Raw genomic sequence first — 7,021 nt, 5'->3', positions numbered from 1 at the left:
CAGACTTGGCATTTATCATTCTTTCTACTCCTTTGCATTCCCACATCAAGCATTGCGGAGATCTTAGAAGATACCAGTTCTCCTTGTGGAGATGCTGCTGGGGTATGTTGGGGAGGATGGGGGGGATACCAGCATGGTTTTCCTAGAAAAGGTGCGCAAGCTAACTCTCCTGAGAAGGAAGAAAACTGCACCAAAATGAGTCTACCACCAATTAACCTCATTGTGACCTTGATTTCTTAGCCTCTCCTTCTTCTAAGAGACAGAACATGTTTCTGCTTCCTTTACATAAAACTGTATGAAGAATTATGTTATTGCAAAAGGAGTTGTAGTTTTAAATGACTAAATTAACCAAATTAAAATTAAAAACTGGGAAAAAGTGAGGTGAAATGTCAAGGAAAAAAAATACAATTCCACCATTGTTGGGTCTCGGTCTTACTGGGTTCATTGTGCTATAAAATGCCTTATTCTGGAAGCGATCAAAAAATATAATATACCCCAAAATATTACCAATAAATCATAACTTATCCCGCACAAAACCAGCCCCCACTCAGGTCTGTCATCTGTCACTGGACTACAGAGGGTTCCTACTTTACTGGTGGAACAAAGACTCTGGAAAAGTGCCATGGCTCCTGCAAAAAAAAAAAAAATAAAATGAAATCCAGTGAATTCTGTGTTCCCAAATCCAAATGCCCCCTCATTCTGAGCCCCACTGTGTCTAAAAACCACAGTAAGAGGCCTCATATTTTTCGTTATTGTAATGGGGAGAGAGAGCACTTAATTTACGGGTGCATATCGCCAGAAGCACAAGCTGGGCACAATATGTGGGGGCGCTACAATATGAGTGCTTACACTGTATGGGTACTAGACTGGCAGATTTGCAATTATCCAAAAAAAAAAGCCTGGCATGGATGTTCTAAAATGGTCTCTGCACCTATCAATGAATTCATCTATGGCTGTAGTTTCTACAGTGAGGTCACCTTTGGGGTTTTCTGCTGTTCTGTCCCCTTTGGGGCTCTGCAAATGTCACCTGCAAACTATTCTAGCAAAATCTGTGCTCCAAATGGCGCTCCTTCCAACTCAGCCCTGAGATGTGGCTTAACAATTTCTGACAAATGTGGCAGCACTGTGTTTGACACTAGACCCCACAATTTATTGCAGTTTCTTCCAATTAACCCTAGTGTACCTGAAAAACTTGCAACAAATAGAAAAATTACATTTTTACCACTAAAATGTCATATATCCAAGTCTCAATGTTATAAAATTCTGTGAGGCATCTATGGGTTTAAAATACTCACTACACCCCTAGATGGAATCCTTGAGGGGTCTGGTTTCTAAAATGGGCCACTTGGCGGGGGGGGGTGGGATTTTTGTTATTTTTACATGTCTGCCCTTCAAATGCAACATGGCACTCACAATCTAACCTAGGCAAATTTCGGGCTAAAACATTTTTGTGAAAATGAACATTTTCAATATGGCAATCTAATGTTATACTACACAAATTCTGTGTAGTACCTGTGTGTTCAAAATGCTCACTATAACCCTGGATAAAATCCTTGAGGGGTATAGTTTCCAATATGGGGTAACTTGTGGTTTTTTTTTCCCTGTTTAGGCACATCAGGGGTCTACAATCTCAATCTGATTCCATCAAAGTCTGCGTTCTAAAACATCATTCCTTCCATTCTGAGCCCTGCACATATGGGGTATCTCGGGAGAAACTGCACAACAAGTTTCGGATTGCATTTTCTCCTGTTACCCTTGTGAAAATTGGTGTTTAAAGTATATTTTGGAAAAAAAGCTTAAATGTTCATTTTTTTTTTTTTTTTCCTTCCACATCACTTCAAATGTGATGTGGTCCCTAAAAAGAAAAATGGTTTTGTGATTTTTCTTTTTTTGTTGGAAAAATGAGACGTTGCAGATGTAAAGTAGACATGTGGGAAATGTTAACTATTTTATGTAGCATAACTTTCTGATTTTAAGAGCAAAAGAATTGAAAGTTTGAAAATTGGAAAAATTTTTGCAAATTTTCAATATTTTCACAAATGCAAGTCTTATCAAACATATTTTACCACTATGAAGTACAATTCGTCACGAAAAAACAGTCTCAGAATTTGTGGGATCTGTTCCAGAGTTATTACCACATAGTGACACTGGTCAAATTTCAAAAATGTGACCTTGTCATTAAGGTCAAAAGTGGCTCAGTCACTAATGGGTTAAGCAAGAGGCTCACTATCCAAACACCATGAAGACCAAGGAGCTCTCCTAACAAGTCAGGGACCAAGATGTTGAGAAGTACAAATCAGGGTTGGATTTATAAATAAAAAAAAAAAAATCCCAATCTTTGATGAATCATTGAAGCGCCATCAAATCCATGATCATAGTTATTACAAAAAAAGTGATCTATTTCAAGTGTTTATTTCTGTTACTTTTGGGTTTTCATTGGCTGTAAGCCATAATCATCAACATTCATTATCTCAGTAAATTAGAATTCTTCATAACAGCTTGAAAAATAATTTTAAAATCCAAAATGTTGGCCTAATGAAACGTATATTCAGTAAATGCACTCAATACTTGGTCGGGGCTCTTTTTGCTTCAGTTACTACATCAATGCGGCGTGGCATGGAGGTGATCAGCCTGTGGTACTGCTGAGGTGTTATGGAAGCCCAGGTTGCTTTGATGGCAGCCTTCAACTCGTCTGCATTATTGGGTCTGGTGTCTCTCATCTTCCTCTTGACAATACCCCATAGAATATCTATGGGGTTAAGGTCAGGTGAGTTTGCTGGCCAATCAAGCACAGTGATACTGTTGTTTTTAAACCAGGTATTGGTATTTTTGACAGTGTGGACAGGTGCCAAGTCCTGCTGGAGTATGACATTTCCATCTCCAAATTTCATTCAGAGGGAAGCATGAAGTGCTCTAGAATTTCCTGGCAGATGGCTGCGCTGACTTTGGTCTTGATAAAACACAGTGGACCTACACCAGCAGATGACATGGCTCCCCAAACCATCACTGATTGAGGAAACTTCACACTAGACCCCAAGCAGCTTGGATTGTGTGTCTCTCCACTCTTTCTCCTTTATTTCCAAATGAAATCCAAAATTTACTTTCATCTGAAAACACCTTGGACCACTGAGCAACAGTCCAGTTCTTTTTCTCTTTGACCCAGGTAAGACTCTTCTGGGGTTGTCTATTGGTCATGAGTGGTTTGACAAAAGGAATGTGACACTTGTAGCCCATGTCCTGCATACGTCTGTGTGTGGTGGCTCTTGAAGCAAGGACTCAAGCAGCAGTCCACTCCTTGTGAATATTTCACCCCCCCAATTTTTGAATGGCCTCTTCTTAACAAAACTTTCAAGGCTGCAGTTAGGCTAGTTTCACACTAGCGTTTTTGAGCGCAGCGACGGCCTGCGCACGGCCGCCGCTAAGCCCGCCCCCTGCCGCGCCTCCCCCGGTAGCTCCGCCTACCGGCGCATGACGCTGCATGCGTCCCCTATCTTTATCACTGGGGGCGCAGGCCGTGCGCAATATGCGTTTGGCGGCGCATGCGCCTTTTTGACGGTGCGCCAAACGCAACCTGCTGCAGTTTGGTTGCGCTCGGCGCACGGTCAAAAAGGCGCATGCGCCGCCAAACGCATATTGCGCACGGCCTGCGCCCCCAGTTATAAAGATAGGGGACGCATGCAGCGTCATGCGCCGGTAGGCGGAGCTACCGGCGGAGGCGCGGCAGGGGCGGGGCTTAGCGGCGGCCGTGCGCAGGCCGTCGCGCTCAAAAGCGCTAGTGTGAAACTAGCCTTATCCCGGTTGCTTGTCCACCTTTTTCTACCACACTTTTACCTTCCACTCAACTTTCCTGCTTGGATACGGCACTCTGATCAGTCAGCTTCTTAAGCAATGACCTTTTGTGGCTTACCCTCCTTGTGGAGTGTGTCAATGACTGCCTTCTGGACATCTGTCAAGTCAGCAGACTTCCCCATGATTGTGGAGCCCATTGAAACAGAATAAGGCCAGGTTCATACTGCGTTAAAGCAGCCCGTTCAACGCATAGCGTTGACGGGCTGCGTTATGCTATATCACTAGCACAGATGCTTCATCTGCACTACTGGTGACTGAGCCTCGGACGCTGCAGCCCAGCCTGCGTCCGAGACTCCGTCACTGAATGACGGCACATCGCTAGCGCATGCTGCTTTATGGCATACGTTGCGATGCGCCCGATAATGGGAGGAAATGGCAGTGTTAACGGACTGCCATAACGCAGTGTGACCCCAGCCTAAGGGACCTTTTTAAATGCTTTAGGAGCCTTTGCAGGTGTTTTTTGTTAATCTAATTTATTGAGGTAATGACTTTTGGGTTTTCATTGGCTGTAAGACATAATGATCAACAAAAACAAACACTTTAAATAGATCACTGTAATTACTATAATGATATGAGTTTCACTTTTTGTATTGAAGGACTGAAATAGAATATCATCAATAAGTTAATTTAATGAGAAGCCCTTGCATTATACCATGTCATGTGATGCTTTAAATTAGAAGCAGGCATTGTCCAAGGGCAGCTGTCATCATAATCACTAGCAAATCAGTGCTTTCCAAGGATACAAGGAAAGCTGTGATTGGTCATTTTTGAGCCTAAGTGATAGACGTCTAAATAGCCAATGGCAGTGCACAGATTGCCATGGTGGTAATAAGGTGTACAGTGTGCTGACTCTTCTGAGTCATGTCCTATGGAGAGAACAGAGCAAAGAAAATGGAAAAAACATGAAATGATACTGATATTTACTAGCTTCAGCTAGTTTTATTTATACATTACTTAGTCTTTGGTTGAAAAATTCACATTTATGGCTGGTATTACCTATGGATGAACCTGTCATGTTTAAAAAAAAAAAAACAAAAAAAAACACTTATCCTGCAGATATGGGGATTATCTGCAAGTTAATAGCTTTCCAAAGTCGCGCGGACACCACACTGAAAGCTCAGCTGCCAGGAGAAAATTTACTATATTCCCCCTGGCAACCTTAGGCTAGTTTCACATTTGCATCTTTGTGCGCAGCGCATCGTGCGCAAACGCATACACATGCAAAAAGACATGCAAACGCAGCTTTTTTTTATACGCATCAGCGTACGCATGATGACAAAAAAATGCACCGTTTGCATGCGTTTGCTTTTTTTATGTGCATGCATTCTCTAGTTATCACATTTCACAGGAGGAAAATCCTTGAAACAGACTCCACCAATGGGACACCAGTGGGCTTGTGTCATGGGAATGCTTTATATAGACCCTGTTACAGCTGAATTCTTCAGATTTTGCTGCAGTTTCCTGTGTCACCATGGATCTGCTTTGGGAGAGTTTTTGCTTCAACTTGGATCTGGACATTGTGCTGTCTCAGGCTTTTGCATTTGCTTGCCAGCAAGAGAGACCGTGAAGACTGCAGCGGCTGCGTTTTTGGAGACATTCGATTATCGAAGTCCAGGAGAGCCGTGGAGTGTACCACACCCTCCACAGCGAGCTCCAGGCAAACAAAATCGGCGAAATTTATTGACTATACCCGGATGTCCCAAGAAAGCTTCATATATTTACTTGGTCATGTTCAACGGGCCATCCGGAGACAGGACACAGCTCCGTCATGCGATTCCTCCTGGTCACATTACGGTACATAATATTTAAAAACCAATGTCTGCATAATTGTTTTTGTTCTGCCATGTACTAATCCAAAGCCTGCATAATTATTGTTCTGCCATGTAGTAAACAAAAGCCTGCAGAATTATTGTTATGCCATGAACTAATATTTTTTCATTTCAGTGTTTTACAAAACCCTAGACATAAAAATTAATTTTTTTTCTTTCTCTATTTGGCAGATTCCTGGCTACTGGAGAGACCCTATCATCAGTCCACTTCCAGTACCGGCTTGGAATCTCCACCTTGTCGGGAATAGTTGCGGACACCTGCCGGGCTTTGTGGGACACTAAGAACTGTAGAGTGTGCCTTTGGTATTCTTGTGTCCAGATGTCGCATTCTCGGCACAGCCATTAATCTTAAACTGGAAACAGTGGATGAGGTGGTGAAAGCGTCTGTGGTTCTTCACAATTTTGTTATGGCTAAAGACCGCCCGAACTTTGAACTAGATGAACCAGCTGCCAACCCATTGCCTGATTTCACTCAGCACCCTCTCAGGTCATCAGTTGAAGTTGGCCAAATGAGGGCCCAATTTGCGGCCTACTTCATCTCTGATGTAGGACGTGTGGCATGGCAAGATGAAATGGTGTAAAATTATTTTCTTGTGTATATGTTAATAAAAAACCTGTTTTGATACCTGTACCGAATGCACTCTCTGTCTTTATACACTCCAATACAATCACCTGCCCAGGTGTCCAGTGAATTCAGGATGCTGTGTTTTTTTTTTTTTTTTTTTGTTTTGTTTTTTTTTTTTGATCCTGACATTACTAGGAGTCCTGAACAGGTGAGTCTAGATATAAAAGTTGTATGACCTTCATCATCTCCAGTCTGTGTTCAATAAGGCAGATTGCAGCGACGGTGGAGATAATACAATTAATATTTAGATCACCTGGCCTAATGTTACAAATAGTGATTTTGGGATGTGCTACCATCCTTCACTCTGATACCTGACCATGTGAGTATAAATATTAGTAGTATTATCTCCACTGTTGCTTCAGTATGCACACAGACTGGAGAGATGATAAAGGTTTATACAACTTCTACAATCCACTGGCCTGGTGTAATGCTGAAGTGAGGATGCCCAAAAAACCGCATCATGACTTCACACTTTTATGACACCTGGGCAGGTGGATACACATGAGTTAACCTCCAGCATCTCTCCAGTGTGCGTGCAATAGATAATGCAGACTGAAGCGACACTGCAGATGACAACTCGGGTATACTCACCTGGCCAGGTGTGCTAAATAATTGATACCAGGCAAGGGTATTGTAGACATGGCGTGTATTTTCTCCATCATCTCTTCAGTCTATTCACAACATACTAAATAGATGATGTGGTTAATTAATTACAAGG

General features: G+C 42.4%; 1 long non-coding RNA gene across 1 annotated transcript; it reads left to right on the top strand.

Annotated features, from left to right (window-relative positions):
- The first annotated feature begins 3,706 nt into the window (after positions 1 to 3,706).
- On the top strand, positions 3,707 to 6,309 carry LOC141084389 (uncharacterized). Its single transcript, XR_012230991.1, has 2 exons — positions 3,707 to 5,643; positions 5,850 to 6,309. It is a non-coding gene; the product is annotated as an uncharacterized lncRNA (long non-coding RNA).
- Positions 6,310 to 7,021: the final 712 nt, after the last annotated feature.

The sequence above is a fragment of the Dendrobates tinctorius genome, unplaced genomic scaffold, assembly GCF_039654945.1.
Source record: "Dendrobates tinctorius isolate UK_male_01 unplaced genomic scaffold, ASM3965494v1 ptg000022l, whole genome shotgun sequence".
In the NCBI taxonomy this organism is placed as follows: Eukaryota; Metazoa; Chordata; class Amphibia; order Anura; family Dendrobatidae; genus Dendrobates; species Dendrobates tinctorius.
The sequence above is the reverse complement of the archived record's forward strand: the minus strand, read 5'-3'. Positions and strand labels throughout refer to the sequence as shown.